At 45.2% G+C, this 17,179-nt stretch overlaps 1 long non-coding RNA gene across 1 annotated transcript in view; it reads right to left on the reverse strand.

The window, feature by feature from the left end:
- Positions 1–17,179, reverse strand: part of LOC144771862 (uncharacterized) — a 235,572-nt gene that overhangs the window by 22,646 nt on the left and 195,747 nt on the right. Inside the window, exon 3 of the long non-coding RNA XR_013599522.1 lies at positions 3,460–3,638. This is a non-coding gene — a long non-coding RNA (uncharacterized LOC144771862). The remainder of the gene's footprint in view (positions 1–3,459; positions 3,639–17,179) is intronic.

The raw sequence follows: 17,179 nt of genomic DNA on the forward strand, positions 1-17,179 counted from the left end.
AACATATTGGGGGGCACTGTACTCCTCAGGCGAAGAGAGAGAAGAGTGAGAGACACACCTGCCCTGCCCCAGCGCTTTGCGCACTTTGCTTTTGCTGTTTTTGCAGCCAGCCCTGACTTTGCGGGACATGGGGCATTTGAGCCCCTGAGAGAGGCCAGTTGGCCTGGGGCCAGTTTCAGAGTGTTGTGCCCTTGATTGGGGCGTACTGTGTTTATGCTGGTGTGGCCTATTGCCCCATATGATTTATTGCATAATATTGTTGCATAAGACATTTGTACCTAGGATGATACCTAATGCTTTTCCCTCCGGTTTGCAGTGCTGATTTTAGGCCTATTGTGTTCCTGCGAAAGAGGTGCCACATGATAATATGTTTATACCCTAGGATTGGTGCAGAGTATAATTGGCAGGCCTACTGTGGCCTGTATGCTACTGATGATGCCTCCTACAAATGTAATTTCTGCCTAATGCTTTTATGCCTAACAAGGTTTTCATGCCTACTGTTTTCATGCCTAGTGTCATGCTTAAGGGGTTTCTAGGCCTAATGTCATATTATGATGTTTTAATTATTTGCCCATTGCCAATGAGGTTGATGCCAATAAGAGGCTGAAGGTCTGCACGTTGAGTTTTCGCGCCATAGGAGGTGCTGTGATCCTGCCTAATATCTTTTTCCCAAAGGTTGGCGCTGCTGATCCTGGGCCTAAGTGGGGTTTGTGTAAAGTGCACCCATGCTAATGTTTTCCTGCTTACTGATGCCCTGCATGAGGTTCTTTGCCCAAGGCCTACTTAGTATATGCCTGGAGTGATTTATGCAAATATGTTTATCCCTCCATGCTCATATGTTTTGTGCCTATGGTTATGCATAGTGTGCCCCATGTTCATGATTTATTCCTATGCTAATGCGGTTTTATGCCCACTTCATGCTGTGGTGATTTCCATGCCTACTGATGCCTAATGCATATGAAGTTGCATAATGTTAGGTTTTGATGTTCCAGGTTATGCCTCATGCTAAAGTGATTCATACACATGTATTCATACCTATGGTTGTGCTGATAGGCCTAATGCTTTTTCCTAAGGTGCACATTGTTGATGTTTATGCCAAGGATTTCTACTAAGGGCATGGTCTGGCCAGTAACTACTGGCTGTTATACGTTTAATGCTTATGGACTTTCATTTTATCTGTGTACTTGGTTATGATGTTGGCAGCGGCCCGATTGGCCCTGCCCTGTAAATAATCCCCTGTATATGGCTTCCTGATGCCAGTTGGCGCCGTGTTCACACCTGTGTTTTGCAGTCTAATGTGTTTTTATAATTACACAAGTTATTTTTCATGCAATCTGGTGTGGAGTCTCTTTTTGTAGTGTGCCTGGTGTGTCGCCTGTGTGTGCTGCGTGGATGCTTTACGCATTTCCTCCGGAGTTTGGCCCACCAGCTCTGCACCACGCTACACGTTTCTAACATGCTTCAAAGGTGTCCCATCGTGTTATTAAGGACAAAGAATCTTCAGGATTAAATGTAAAATAATCCTGAAGTGCAGACACAAGTTTTGGTATGTTCTTATTATTGAGAACAGTATGAGTATTCATGCGCCATCTACATTGAGTACAAAGAAAGGGGGTAAATTTAAAAACAGGTAAAATAGGAGCATGGTCAGAAATATCTATATTATGTATTAATGGAGTAGAAATTGACTGAATTAACTCGTCGGAAAACTAATAAGTAATCCAGTCGTGTAAAAGAATTGTGAGGATTTGTGAAAAAAGTTTTTAAGAATTTGGTTGAATGGTGTAATCGCCATATATCAACTAATTTAGTTGTTTTAAAACAGATTTTAAAGTAAAAAAGCTTTAGATGGGCAATATTTAGATTGTGAAGATCTATCTAATAAAGCATTATATAGTTTGAGTACTTCTGTAGTAAATAAGGACCAAAATTTGGGGTCATCACTTGTTGGCCCATTAACATTAATTAAGTAAATAGGAGTGGTATCCAACTTAATTTTAACAATAATTTACCGACCTTCTGTTTCTAAAAATGTACTCAATATTTGAAAATGTAATTTTAAAAAAAAAGAATAGCCACTCCATTTTTCTTATTAAATGCAGGTGAAGAAACTATCGTACCAATCCATTTTATCTGCATATATGATAAAACCTTATCATCAATATGCATCTCCTGTAAAAAACAAATAGCAGTTTTGTGGCTTGCTAAATAATCTAACATTTTAACATGTTTAACGGGATGTCTTAAACCCATAACATCTGAAGAAACAATTTTAATATGATTGAAATTAGCCATGTCAATAGAAAAACCAACAGAAAAGGATATAACAAATAAAGATAGCAAATCAAAAACATCTCTAAATAAGATAAATAGGGAGAAAAGGGAAGACAAGGACAAACATACAAAAGAAAACATGAAAAAATAGAATTATAGACTCACGTACAGACATGACCAAGAATAGCCTGCCAAAAGGAAAAAAGAAGCGCCCATATAGTTAATCTAGAAAAAACCCAAAAAAGGCAAGTTATATTGAGAATCAACACTAGTAAAATGTTCTAGAAAATGAATAAATAAATAACGTCAAGTATTCGTAGCATTTGTTTCAATGGACATTGATGAATGTTGATCCAAAAAAAGGACGTAGTTCTTCTGGTCATTGAAAGGATTTCGACATGCCATCTTTCCAGACTCTCATAGTAGAAGGATCAAAGAGACCATATCTGAAACCTAAGGAGCGTAGCCGTGGTCTCATTTCAGTAAATTCTTTACGTAGTTGAACAGTTTCTTTGGCAGTGTATGTAGATTTTATTGCCATTTACCATTAAAGATGGAATTTCTCTAGCAGGTCTCCTAATCATCACTAAATGGATATGGCAAAAAACTTTGAATATTCCTTGCAGTGGTTTGCTATGACGAGGGTTTCTGTGAGAAGGAATTCTGTGAGCTTGTCTAATTTTAATTTTTCTGAGAATTGCAGCTTCAATAGACTTGGCAACAATTTTTCTAAATATTGCCTATAATCATTTCCTTCCACATCCTCTGGCAGATTGAAAAAAAGTAGGTTGTATTGACGGTTACGATTTTCTAAATCCAACAATAACTGACTCATTGGCGAAATGTTTGCTGCCATAGGTGTGAAGCTATCAATTATAGCTTTATTATCTTGGATTTTAATTGAATTATCTGAAATTTTCTTTGAGAGACCAGTCATGTCTTTATGAATATCTTTAACTTCAGACGCAATAGAATCAGTATTTAGACGTACAGCTTGTAATTCTTCTTACAACGTGGACAGAGAAGGTTCATTTGAGTCCACAATCTTCGATTTTACAGGTGGTGGGGAAATATTTTGTTTGCGTCCCCGCAAAGTTGGTTTTTCCTTCCATATTATTAAATTAAAACAAACAAATAATTTCCCCCCAGAGTTAAAATTAAGATATAGAAATAAAAGGTATTCACCAAGTAAAGAAGAGTGCAGCAGCTAAAACTGTTCCAGGTTCCAGGCTTCCAGCCTTGCCCTTTCTGGAAACCGAGCTTTGCCCTCCTGACAGACATTTCAGCTACGTGGGAGCAGAGCAGCTGGTGAGAGCAGGAACCAAGGAAATCACCTCAAATCTTCTCAAAAGATACTCCAAAGCCTGTCAAAATGAAGCGCGGGTGAAAGTGAGCAGTTTGCATCAGAAAAGGCATTTATTTTAAAAAGTCCAAATCGTTTAAATAATCGTCGATAAAAACGGGCTAATCAGTGGGAGGCAGCCATCTTGATTCGCTCATCAGCGCAATTCCTTTAGTTTGCAATTGCTAAGCTTAATTTTTTTACCAGTTTTGTTAGTTAGGATTTCTACCAGCAGTCATTGCATGATGGCGACTAAATCTGCTGACACTGAAATGCGTTTTTATTACTTTAATACAAATACATGAAAGTTAAGAAAACAACATATTTTCGTTTGAAAGAAACACAACCGATGGTTAACAAAAAGTGCAAGAAACAAATAAAAATGTATTGATATGTCAGTTTGACTCACAAGTCTATGCAAATCTATGCGATTTCCTGGCCACCTTCTTCCACCGCAAGATCGCTGACATCCACGACAGCTTCAACACTGCGGCCGCTCTGACTACATCAGACTCCACCCCCCTGCGAACACCACCCGACCCAACCGCCTGACCTCCTGGTCCAACGTCAGTGACGACGAGACACGTAAGGTCATGAACTCCATCCACTCAGGATTACCTTCAGACCCCTGCCCACACCACGTTTTCAACAAAGCAGATGCAGCCATCGCACCCCAATTACGGAAGGTCATCAACATCTCCTTCGAGACAGCGACATTCCCAGAAAGCTGAAAGCACGCCGAAATCAGCACCCTCCTCAAGAAACCCAAGGCGGACTCCAAGGACCCCAAGAACTTCAGGCCCATCTCCCTGCTCCCTTTCCCGGCGAAAGTCATCGATAAAATCGTCAACATGCAACTGGCCCACCACCTCGAGGACAACAACATCTTAGACCCGTCCCAGTCCGGATTCAGACAAAACCACAGCACCGAGACAGCCCTCATCGCCGCCACGGACGACATCAGGCGCCAACTAGACAACGGCGAAACATCAGCCCTCATCCTCCTGGACCTGTCAGCCGCCTTCGACGCGGTCTGCCACCGCACATAAAGACACGCCTCCAAGAAGCCGGAATCCAAGAGAAGGCCCTGGACTGGACCACATCCTTCCACTCCGGCAGAACCCAGAGCGTCCGCCTTTCTCCGTTGCGGTCCGAATCCACCAACATCATTTGGGGCGTACCCCAGGGCTCATCTCTCAGCCCGACACTGTTCAACGTCTACATGGCCCCCCTCGCACAAGTGGCCCGCCAGCACGACCTAAACATCATCTCCTACACCGACGACACCCAGCTCATCCTCTCCCTCGCCAAGGACCCGCTCACCTCCACGAGGGAATGAAGGCCTTTGCCGATTGGATGAGGAGCAGCCCGCTGAAATTTAACTCGGACAAGACGGAGTTCGTCATCCTCTGCCCCACCCCCTCTGCCTGGGACGACTCCTGGTGGCCAACCGCACTGGGAACAGCACCGACACCCACCAACCACGCAAGCAACTTAGATTCATCCTCGACTCCTCCCTCTCCATGTCGAAACAGGTCAACGACATCTCCTCCTCCTGCTACAACACCCTCCGCTTGCTCCCAAGGATCTATAAGTGGATCCCGACCGAAACAAGAAGAACGGTGACACAGGCCCTCGTCAGCAGCAGGCTGGACTATGGCAACACACTCTATGCAGGAATTACGGCCAAACACCTGCACGACTACAACGCATCCTAAACACCTCCGCCCAACTGATCCTCAACGTCCCCCGTCGCAGCCACATCACCCCCCACCTCAGAGACCTACACTGGCTCCCCGTCAACAAGAGGATCACCTTCAAGCACCTCACCCACACACACAAAGCTCTCCACAACACCGGTCCAGCCTACCTGAACAGCAGACTCAGCTTCCACACCCCCATCCGCCAGCTCCGCTCCGCCAGCCTCGCCCTCGCCACCATCCCACGCATACAACGAACGACCTCCGGCGGCAGATCCTTCTCTTTCCTCGCCGCCAAGACCTGGAACACCCTCCCCACCCACCTGCGGCAGACCCAAGACCTGCTCACCTTCAGAAGACTCCTCAAGACCTGGATCTTCGAGCAGTAGCGGCACCCCCTCCCCTCAGCGCCTTGAGACTCTCACGGGTAAGTAGTGCACTTTACACATTTTTTGATTGATTGATTGATTGAATCCATCAGTGCAATTTGTTGACAAGGTCAAAAATCCAGTATGACAGGTCATGAGTCAGCAAACTCATGAAAGCTCATTGTGCTTGGATGAAGCATAAGAAAATGTTGTGCAAAGGTTATCTACAACCCACCCACTATGTCATGTATGTATGTATGAATAATGGAAGGCAAACATAATTTGACCCTGTTACTGAAGTGGATGTTTTAAAGTTATCAATAAAAAAAGATATTTTTTAAAAAGTGACACTTTGGGAAAATATTCTGTGCTTTCAATCAGATACCATTCATTCTAGACACAGAGACAGGGAGGAATATGTTGAATCATCAATTTTTCATCATATTTCTAATTTGTGAGATCTTAGAATGAAAACATTGCATGAATGTTTCAATAATGATCAGTGGATGCACCACAATGTTCTGTGGTCTACAGGTCACAGGTTAATTTACATTATGGTCAACTCAATCTTTCATCTTTCCAAGATAAATAAAGTGAGTACGAGTTTAGAGTGGCAAATAATGATTGTATACCACAAAGCTATTTATAAAATGCTGTGTACCGTGGTGGGCAGAACAACAATACATGAATAACACTTAAGCAGGCCAATAGATAAAGGGGAGATCGAAAGCCCCTTTATGCACATATATGTGTATATTTGTAATATTTATTTTGGAAAACAAGATGCTGGTGAGGTAACTACAGCTGTCCGTAGGCAGACCTCAAAAGAAAATAGTAGCAGCTCTACATATCATGGACAAATCTCCTTAATATGACTCTGGAAAAGGTATAGGCAGCTTATCATCTTGATGAACATGACATTCTGGACATATTATAGCGCAATCAACAACTGGAGTTGTGTCACAAAATCCATGCAGATGTACCTGACTTATCAAACAAATTTGGTTAATTCTGCAGTTTTATCTAACAGGTTTCTTCCATGAAACACTAGCAATGGTGGTAGGAATCTCTCTACCTATATTTTCTGGGATTTTATATGAAGTCATTGAAGCTCTATTGTGTGAAATGCCTTACAGTAACATTACATTTCAAAAGTCAAATGCGAATCTCATTGCACTGGAAACTGGAACCTAGGGGCTATTGGGTCCAGATTTACTAACATTTGATGTAGGGAAACGCAGCAAGACAATTTGCTACACTGCGTCAATTGGAGTGAGCTGGCCCATATCTACTAAAATATGGCGCATTACTGCTCTCTCCCTATGCTGGAGCACACAGTGTAGCCTAGCGCCAACGAAGGCAACCTTGTGCCATGGTGCAAGGGTGCTTGCTTTCCAGGCAAAATTGAAGGGGAGCCTTCCTGCACAAAAACAAACAGCAAAGGAAAGTTTTCCTTCTTTCTGCGTTCGCTGTGAATGCAGCAAATGTGTAAAAGGATATAACAAGGAGGAATAAAGATATTTCTCCTTGTTACACCTCTGTAAGGAAGGTGTATCATTTTGACGCATTCCAAGGTTCACTATTTCCAGTAAATCTGGGAATGCATCAAAATCCGTGGATGGATGCATGGGAACACCCACACTCCACACCTGGCACGCCTTCCCAATATAGAGTAATGCTAGGCAGCAACTTGTGCTGCCTTGCGTTACTCCAAACCCAAAGATGGCTTTGAGTTACTAAGCAAATTTCACTGAAGCCACTGCGTTGCCTTGTGTGATGTAATTGTAATGCAAGGGCTTCGTAAATCTTAGACCTGGTTTCCTACTGCTCCCGAATGTATTGAATGTATGCACATGTGGATCATTCCAACCAGTGGAAAAATGACCTACTCCTTTAATGCGCTATTGATTTGCAATTTTGACCAGGCCGTCTACGCAAATGCCCATCGATCTGTGCACAACACATACATAATGTGCAACAGCAACATTTCGGAACTGATGAGTAGGCTGCAGAAAGAGAGCACATGATTGTTGGGCAAGTTGCCATGTTTCCTTATGTGTTGTACTGATGAAATGAAGTATGATGGTTTAGCACATTAATTAAATGTGGCAGGTAACACTGCATACACTTTGAAACCTTATCTACGAATTCCAAAGCTACACCCACATGTGAGTGATGAGAATTACTGAATTACACCAGGACATGTAATAACATAGAAAGCATATTTGGACTATTGAGTAGATTTCAGTCATTCCATTGAGTAAATCTACAGGAACCTCATGGTTTTATGTCAGAAGAACAAGTTACTTACCTTTGGTAATGATATATCTGTAAGACCCATAGGTTAGTTATAGATTCCTTTCCTTAGAATTACCCCTAGGCATCAGACTGGATCCGGAAAGTTTTTCATAAGCAGTACCCCTGAGCTTCGAAGGTGGCGTCGGTTGACTCCGCGTTTGTGTGCGGACGTCAGTTCTGTACACGACTTTCCACGCCAGAAGTACAGAGCCATGCAAGACACTGACCACTGGTGCACAAACTTGGGCCCTGAAAGGATGTCCTCAACCCTAGAAGTCAGTTTGCGGAATGGGGAGGATGGATGGGGCGGTAAGGAATCTATAACCAACCTTTGTTTCTTACAGATATATTGTTACCGAAGGTAAGTACTTGTTCATCTGAAAGAAACAGTTAGCTATAGATTCCTTACCTTAGAATAGATACCCCAGCAATACCAACCCCGGTGGAGGGTCTGCAAACTAAGTTCACACCAGAAAGTCCTGGAGAACAGAACAGCCAAAGAAGCAGTCTCTCCGGACTTGGCTGTCCAGGCATTAGTGTTTAGTGAACGTGTGCAACGATGCCCATGTAGTTGCCTGACAGATGTCATTTAGGGGGACTCATTGTTCCAAAGCAGTGGTAGGTGCCGTCGTCCTGGTGGAATGGGCATGCAGTTCCACTGGAGGCTCCTTCTTTGCCAAAGAATAGCAGGCTTTGATGCACCCTCCTGGTGATGGTCTGTTTGTGCACGGCTTGACCTTTTTTAGCGCCCACGTAACCAACATAGAGCTGGTCATCCACCCAGAATTGTTTGGTGCAATCCAAGTAGAAGGAAAGTGCACGCTTTGGATACAGACAGTGGATCCTCTCTTCCTTTTTTGAAGAATGCGGAGTCGGAAAGAAGGTGGGAAAAGTGATGGTTTGGCCAATGTGAAAAGAAGTAACCGCCTTTGGAAGAAAGGAAGGTCTAGTTCGTAGGATGACTTTGTCCAGATGGCAGCCAGAAAGGGAGGCTTGGAAGAAAGACCTTGTAGCTCACTCACCGTGCGTGCAGAGGTGATGGCCACCAGAAAGGCAGTTTTCAAAGTGAGAAGCAGTTATGTAGTGGCTCAAAGGGAGCGCACATAAGATATGTAAGAACCAAGTTCAAGTCCCACTGGGGCATTACGAAGGAAACAGGAGGAAAAAGATGAGTAATGCCCTTAAGGAATCTATTTACAACAGGGGACTTGTAAAGAGAAAGCTGATCAGGGAGCTGAAAGAAGGTTGAAATGGCTGAAAGGTAGCCCTTTAGAGTGCCCAGAGCATAGCAGCCGCGGCCCGTGAAGGGAGTTACGGTGGGGCAGGGAGGCGGGGAGGGGGAGGGGCAGGGTGGAGGATGCTAAACACCGGCGTATGGATAATTGCAGGTAAGTACACAATTTAATTAATAAAACGAAATTCGTAGCGTGCACTGCATGGCAAAATGCGATGCTGTGCGCGCTACGAATTTCGTTTTATTAATTAAATTGTGTACTTACCTGCAATTATCCATATGCCGGTTTTTAGCACCCTCCACCCTGCCCCTCCCCCTCGCTGCCTCCCTGCCCCACCGTAACTCCCTCCACGGGCCGCGGCTGGAGCATAGCCCTGCTGGGCCAAAGAAAGGAGCAATAAGAGAACCTCAGAAAGGGGATTGACAGCCTTTGCTGTGCACCATGCCAACAAATGTATTCCATCGGCAGGCGTATACCATCTTAGTGGAGGGACGCCTGGCTGCCAAGATAACATCAGACTTCGGAAGGCAGGTCAAAAGACGTCAACTGCCACCGCTCAATCTCCACGCAAGGAGGTGGAGGCTGGATAGGTTTGGGTGGAGGACCGAACCATGCTGCTGCGACAGAAGATCCTCCCGAAGAGGCAGTTGGATCAGAGGATCGATGGCCATGTTGAACAGCTCGGGATACCAGACTCATCTCGCCCAATCCAGAGCCACAAGAATGACTTGGGCCCGCTCGTGCTTGATCTTCTTAAGCACTCTGGGTAGAAGTGGTATAGGCGGAAAGGCGTATAGAAGACTGCAACTCCACTCACGATGAAAAGTGTCACCTAGCAAGTGCCGCCTTGGAAATACCAATGCACAGAACTGCTGACATTGCACATACTCTGCAGTGGTGAATAGATCTAACCAAGGCTCTCCCACTGCTGAAAGAGACCTTGCACCACCTCCGAATGAAGACGCCATTCGTGACCCATCATGCACCTGCGGCTGAGTTCGTCCGGCCTGGCATTCAGCGAACCTGCCAGGTGTTGAACCAACAGGGATATGCCCTGATGTGCCAGCCATGTCCAGAGGCGGAGGGCCTGCTGACATAGGGTCCACGACCCCACCCCGCCTTGTTTGTTGCAGTACCACATGGCGGTAGTGTTGTCCGTGAACACCTGCACTACTCTTCTCCGGACAGAGGGAAGGAATACCTTGAGTGCAAGACGAATCACTCGAAGCTCCAGAAGGTTGATGTGGAGCCCGGACTCTGCCAGAGACCAGAGGCCTCTGATCTCGGCCTCCCCCATGTGGCCGCCTTATCCCAGAAGTGATGCATTAGTCACCACTGTGAACTCTGGTTGAGGAAGAGAGAAGGGTCTGCCTTCAACCCAATCCTGATTCGTAAGCCACCACTGCAATTGGTGTACAGTGCCCTCTGAGATCTGGACACAACCAGACAGATTCCCCTGATGTTGCGCCCACTGGAACTTCAGGTCCCAATGCAGAGCACGCATATGCCATCTGGCATGACCCACCAGGAGGATGCAGGAGGCCATCAGACCGAGTAGCCTGAGGGTCATCCTGTCCGAAACCCGGGATAGAGGCTGAAAGATCAGAATCATAGCCCGAATATCCCGGACTCGCAGTTCAGGAGGATTAACCCGAAACTGTGTAGTGTCCAGAACAGCTCTGATGAAGAGGAGCTTCTGAGAGTGGGTCTGGTGTGACTTCGGCACGTTGATGGAGAACCCCAGCGAATGCAGGAGGTCGGCCGTAGTTTGGAGGTGGGAGACGACAGCCTGGGGCAAGCCCACCTTCAACAGCCAGTTGTCAAGATAGGAGAAGACTGGAACCCCTGATTTGCGCAGATGAGCTGCGACCACTGCCATCACGTTCATTAAAACACCCAGGGGACTCTGGTAAGGCCAAAGGGGAGCACTGTAAACTGAAAGTGCTTGTGGCCTACCGTGAACCGCAGGTGATGCCGGTGGGCCGGCAGGACGGTGAGGTACTGGGTTTTTAAGAACCGGCACAGAACTGGTAACCCAGCGGTGCCAGGGAATCAACACCCAGAGACCTCGGGTTCTTCCTGATCCAGACCTACAGAAACTCGGAGTCTTCTAGGTGAAGTCAAAGATTAGTTTATTGGCTGCAACCAAGGTAACAAGTGTCCTAGAAGTACAACACGGGTATATTCTCAGGAGACTGCACACTTTTACAAAGTCGGGCTTCTCTTCTTATACACTGTTTTAGGCCTCTGGCAAAACATTCTTGGTTGTAAAGTAAATCGTTGACATATTTCTAATACAAAGAAAAAGCAGAGTCATGATGACATGTCCATATTTCACTTCGTGTTGCCTACAACAAATCATTTGGCAAGGCCCAACATTTCATCAGATATCGCTGGACCCCCAATAAAAACGGGCACCTCCCCGCCATAAAGTAAGTGAAGCAAAGGAGTGGAGATAGATGTGAGCGAGATATGGCAGGTGTGCGCGCTGAAATGGTTTTATGGTTTGTTGAGCCTAGATGCTATCTTGCTTGGCCACTGGGAGGGAACTGACCTAACGATTTCGGCCTGGGGCAATGGTTCCAACTTGTACTGAGGTCATGGAAAAGTCGATTAAGGAGTATGTGTCCTTGTGGAATTGAAATCATCTGGATTAAGGCCTATGTAAAGGGCAACATATAAATGAAGCCAAGGGTTCAGAACGCAAATGACGATTTCGAGGTGAAACCGTCACCCAAATGTGCTGAAAATACATGTACATGTTGTGCTCGTCATTCTCGGTCTTTTGATACCAAATTCGTGAAACTTCGATGAAGTTTTAATTCTCGAGTTTCAGAACGATTTATATGAATTCTGAATTTTAAGAACCACAAACCCTCCTTTTGCCCTTACATAGGCAATTAATCTATCCTCATGTTAGTCTGAGTCCAGATCTATATTCCTAAAGTCATTGAGATGTTGCTGTAGCATCATTCTAGTACTTAGTTCATCTCTTGACACAGGCTTCCTTACACATGATGTAGCACAGAGGCCACATATTGCAGGAGCACACTGTATGCACAGACAGAACAGGAAAAGAATGGCTAAGACCATCCCAATGACCATTAGAATTTTCCATCCCCAGGCAGATATCAGTTCCCAGAACCATCCCATTAACGACCAATCTCCTTTATCCACATGAATAGATTCGGAAATCTGATGTAGTTTGGAGATGGCCTGGTACACCGTTGGAGCGTTATCTGGGATGAAAATGCAACAGCTAGATTGGATCAATCTGCATACCCCACCTCGGTCTGCAAGTATTACATCCAAAGCGACCCGGTTCTGAAGGGTCATAAGTCGATCCGACTGGAGCTCAGCAGTCAAGTTACTAAGGGCACCAGCAGTTTCGGTCACGGTGGACTCAACTACCCTTGTCAACTGCCTTAGGTTCCTACTGTTAGCCATGGATCCCCAGAACGGCAGAAAACCCTTTGCAAAGTCCCCAAATTCTTGACCTGCAGTGTCTTCTTCACTCAAAACACCTCTAACTATCCTTGTCCGGTGGTAGTCTGCCGCTGCTGTGTAGGTGGGAGGCAACAGGAATGAAACAAAACATGAGCCCGAGAAGTCAGGGGGCAACCATGTATAGGCTCTATCATGGCAGATGAAATAGGTACCCTTAGCTTCTAAAAATGCAGGGGAAGTCTGAGACCCAAAAACATACGTTTTTGTACAGACACTTTTCCCTAACTGTGCTCCGGGATTCTTGCCAATACCTTGCAGACACAGGTTACACTGCTGGGGTACAATCCAGATCGGGGAAGACCTCTTTGCTTGCTGTTTCTCACTTAAGGTAGCTCCATATCCGGTCACGTTCCAACCTACATATGCCCGTAACTCATCATCCGAAGTATCTTCATAAGAAATTACTTAATTGATCATGTCGACTATACCTTTTACTAGGGCGCTAGTCTTGAGGTTGTCTTTTACAGAACGTAGGGGTTGGATTTCTCGTGCATATATTAACATTGTCCTATATGCCCATACTGAACCATTGTGGCTAAATGGCAGGACCAAATAGGGGATACCTTTATCCGTTGTGTGAGGCATGAGACCGCACACCCAACAGTTCGTTGTGTTCATTACAAGCTGGTGTTGGTGTAATAATTGAACAAAGGAGTTATTAATGAATTCTAATCTCCTATTTGATTCGTGGTCAGGCAGAGGGTGGAAAGAATGAGAGGAAACAGTAGGAGGAGAGATGGGTGATGCAGTTGGCACATGTGTTACATGGAAAGAGAATAAAACATAACTTATCAAAAAGATCATTATGCTGAATAGCATGAAAATACACAATATGATAAAACTTTTCTTTGTCATCGTGTTACACAGTCTCTGCTTAAAGTTCATTGGTTTGGCAGGTCTCTCCACATCAGGAAACTCCATCCTCTCTAAAGTGCTGCCCGCGGTGGGAGGTTGCCTCTGCTAAAGGATGCTTCCGTCAGTCTAGGGCAACTCCCTTGGACTGACCAGAACTACCGACCTAACGTCGTCAGCTGCACCCAAAAGACTTTAATCAACTGCGGCCCTAGCAGCGGAACCCGGATGGCGGTTCGAAAAACAAAAATAAGCAAGTTACCTAGATGGGAGATCTGCACTTTCAAAAATAGGACGTGGGGAAAAAGAAGTGTTATATTTGTCCATGGATTTTAGTCTTAAATTGTAAAAAGGAATCACTCTATTAGTCTGGGGGTTTTTTTTCGGTCTCAGATTGTAGCGTCTTTTTCCTGGTATTGTCTGGTCCTGAAACAGCAGTTCAGGTTCAAAAGAGTTCAATTGTTCTGATGGTGGCACAGTCTCTTGCAAAATGTTCTCTCTTTCACATCCAGGGTTAGTTCCTTTTACACGGTCATCGCTGACAGGTATGATACGTGGCACAGTTGTAAGCTCTGAGTCAGTAACACCCTTCTGGACCCACTGGTCATAGGGCAGAGGGAAAGGTATTTTTTTACAATGGATCCCGTGGACCCAGTTGGCCTTCCCCTCCACCCGAACGGCTGACCTTGTAGACAGAAGGACGAGGTGAGGCCCGGTCCACCTGGGCTGGTCGTTCTTTGTTCTTTGAAAGTTGCGGACGAGAACCCAGGAACCGGGGTCAATGGCGTGACCCGGAGTCTCAGAGACCGGAGGCAGGGTTTTGTGGACCTGTTGATGCAAAACACGCAATTTAGCCGTCAATTCATACAGGTAATCAAACAAAATAGGGTGTTGCAGCTCGCTGAACTTTGTGGGCCTAGGCACTCCCCATATGTTGGCTGGCCGGCCAAAGACAATTTCATAAGGGCTGAGTTTCACTCACGAATGCACAGTCATTCTGGTGGATAGGAGTGCTAAGGGTAGAGCGTCAGGCCATTTAAGACCTGTGCTCGCTTGGATTTTGGCCAATTTAAGTTTAAGTGTGCCATTGTAACATTCTACTAATCCAGCTGATTGGGGGTGATTTGCAGCGTGGAACTTCTGCCTAATGCCTAGCCCTTCACACACTCCTTTCATCACACGACCCACAAATTCACTTCCGTTGTCAGACCAGACCATTCTAGGCATTCCGAACCTGGGGAAGTACTCTTTCACAAGGGCTTTTGCTGTGGACAAGGCAGTATTGTCTTTTAGGGGATAGGCTTCTACCCATCTTGAGAAAGCACAAACAACCACGAGCACGTATTTTAAGTTGTTGCACCTCTCCATGTGTATGAAATCTAGCTGCAAAACCTCGAACGGATACGTAGGAGGTGCAAAATGACCAGCTGGAGTTGGGGTTCCCCTACCAGGATTGTGTTTCAGACATACCATGCAATTCTTGACAACATTCTCTGCACACTTGGGAATCCCTGAATTCTTCCACACTGGGGCCAACAACTCGCAAATCCCTTTCACGCTGATATGAGCCATTCCATGAGCCATTGTAACCACTGCAAGCACATATGCATCGGGTAACAACCATCTCTGATGCTCTGCCAATTCAATCCAACAACCATTTGCATCCATTCTACCTGTACTCTCTCTCCACGTGCTCAACTCTTTCTCTGTGGCTTCAGCTTGGATGGACTTCACACTTTCTATCGTGTCCTCACATATTCCAACATCACCAGTCCATCTTTCAGGGCCTGCAACATACATTCGACTCATCACATTCTTTGCTGTCTCTTTCGCGATTTCATCAGCAAATGCATTTCCACGACCTACATCATCAGTCACCTTCTTGTGAGCACTACATTTCACAATCGCCATTTGCAGGGGCAGGGTCAGTGATTCAAGAAGCTCATTCACCAACTGACCATGCTGAATCTTAGCTCCATGCGAAGTCAGGAATCCACGTTCTCTCCACAATCGTCCAAAACTATGAGCTACGCCAAAAGCATACTGGCTGTCGGTGTAGACATTCACTTTCATTCCTTTGGACAATACACATGCTCTCGTGAGCGCAATCAGTTCTGCAGCTTGAGCTGAACCATGTGGTATTCGTGCAGTTTCAACAACTGTGTGCAAAGTCGTGACAGCAGATGCTGCGGTCACGTTGCCATTTGGGAGCTTGAAGCATGAACCATCCACCCATAATGTACCATCACATTCAGTAAGAGGAGTGTCAAGTAAATCTATTCTCCCTTTTGTTTCTTCCTCTGCTGTGAGAAAACAATCGTGCTGTTCTAAAGCGTCTGATTCCTCTGCAATTGGTAACAATGTGGCTAGATTTAAGGTACTGCACCTTTTTATGTGCACATGGCTCGCTAGCAGTGTCAATTCGTAGCTTGACAGTCGAGCACTAGTTAAGTGCTGTGTCTTGGTCCTATTTAACAATGTGTCTACTGCATGCGGAACCATCACGATTAGTGTATTATTCATTACTAGACCAGCAGACTGTCGAATAGAAACAGCTGCTGCTGCTGTGGCCCTCAAACAACTTGGCAATGCCTTAGCTACCGGATCCAAAGTCGACGAAAAATAGGCGCATGGCCGCTGTCTACCTCCAAATAATTGAGTCAGCACAGACAATGCACAGCCCTCCTTCTCGTGGACATACAATGTGAAAGGTTTACTGTAGTTGGGGTTACCTAACACCGGAGCTGAACATAATGCTGTGCGTAATTCGAGAAAACTTTTCTGACACTCTTCAGACCAAGGAATGGAATTGGGTGTATTTTTACACGTTAATGCCACCAAGGGTTTGGCCAACAATGAAAAATTTGGAATCCACTGTCTACAGTACGATGTAATGCCCAAGAAAGCACGCACTTCTCTCTGTGTTCTTGGCACACTCAATTTCGCTATTGCCTGAATTCTTTCTGGGGTCAGTTTCCTTCCCTCCTTCGATAAGAGGTGACCTAAGTAGGTCACTTCTTGTCGGCAATATTGAAGCTTGGAAAGTGACACCTTGTGATGCAGATCACACAGATGACGCAATAATGTCAATGTGGCCTCTTTACAAATTTTCTCAGTATCTGCAGCAATGAGCAAATCGTCCACATACTGTACAAGAGTGGCACCTTTTGGCAAAACAATCGTGTCAAGCTGTGTTTTCAGAGCTTGACTGTATATTGAGGGGCTTTCACAGTAGCCTTGAGGAGCGCGTTTAAAGCGGAAGCTTCGACCTCCTAAACTGAATGAAAAAATGTCCCTGCTCTCCTCAGCAATTGGAATGCTGAAGAAAGCATTCTTTAGGTCGATTACCGAAAACCACGAAGCAGAAGCTGGAATCATGGTTAATAATGTGGTAATGTCGGGGACAACTGGGAATTGTGGCACAACTATCTTATTTACTTCTCGAAGATCAATCACGAATCTGTATACAGGTGGCTGAGAAGGGTCAGTTCGTTTTAAAACAGGCAGAACAGGACTACTGCAAACATTGCCTCGTGTTTCTTCAATCACATCCTTTTCAATCAATTCGTAAACAATCGCTAGTAAAGCTTTTTCGCCCTCATT

The sequence above is a fragment of the Lissotriton helveticus genome, chromosome 8 (assembly GCF_964261635.1).
Source record: "Lissotriton helveticus chromosome 8, aLisHel1.1, whole genome shotgun sequence".
In the NCBI taxonomy this organism is placed as follows: domain Eukaryota; kingdom Metazoa; phylum Chordata; class Amphibia; order Caudata; family Salamandridae; genus Lissotriton; species Lissotriton helveticus.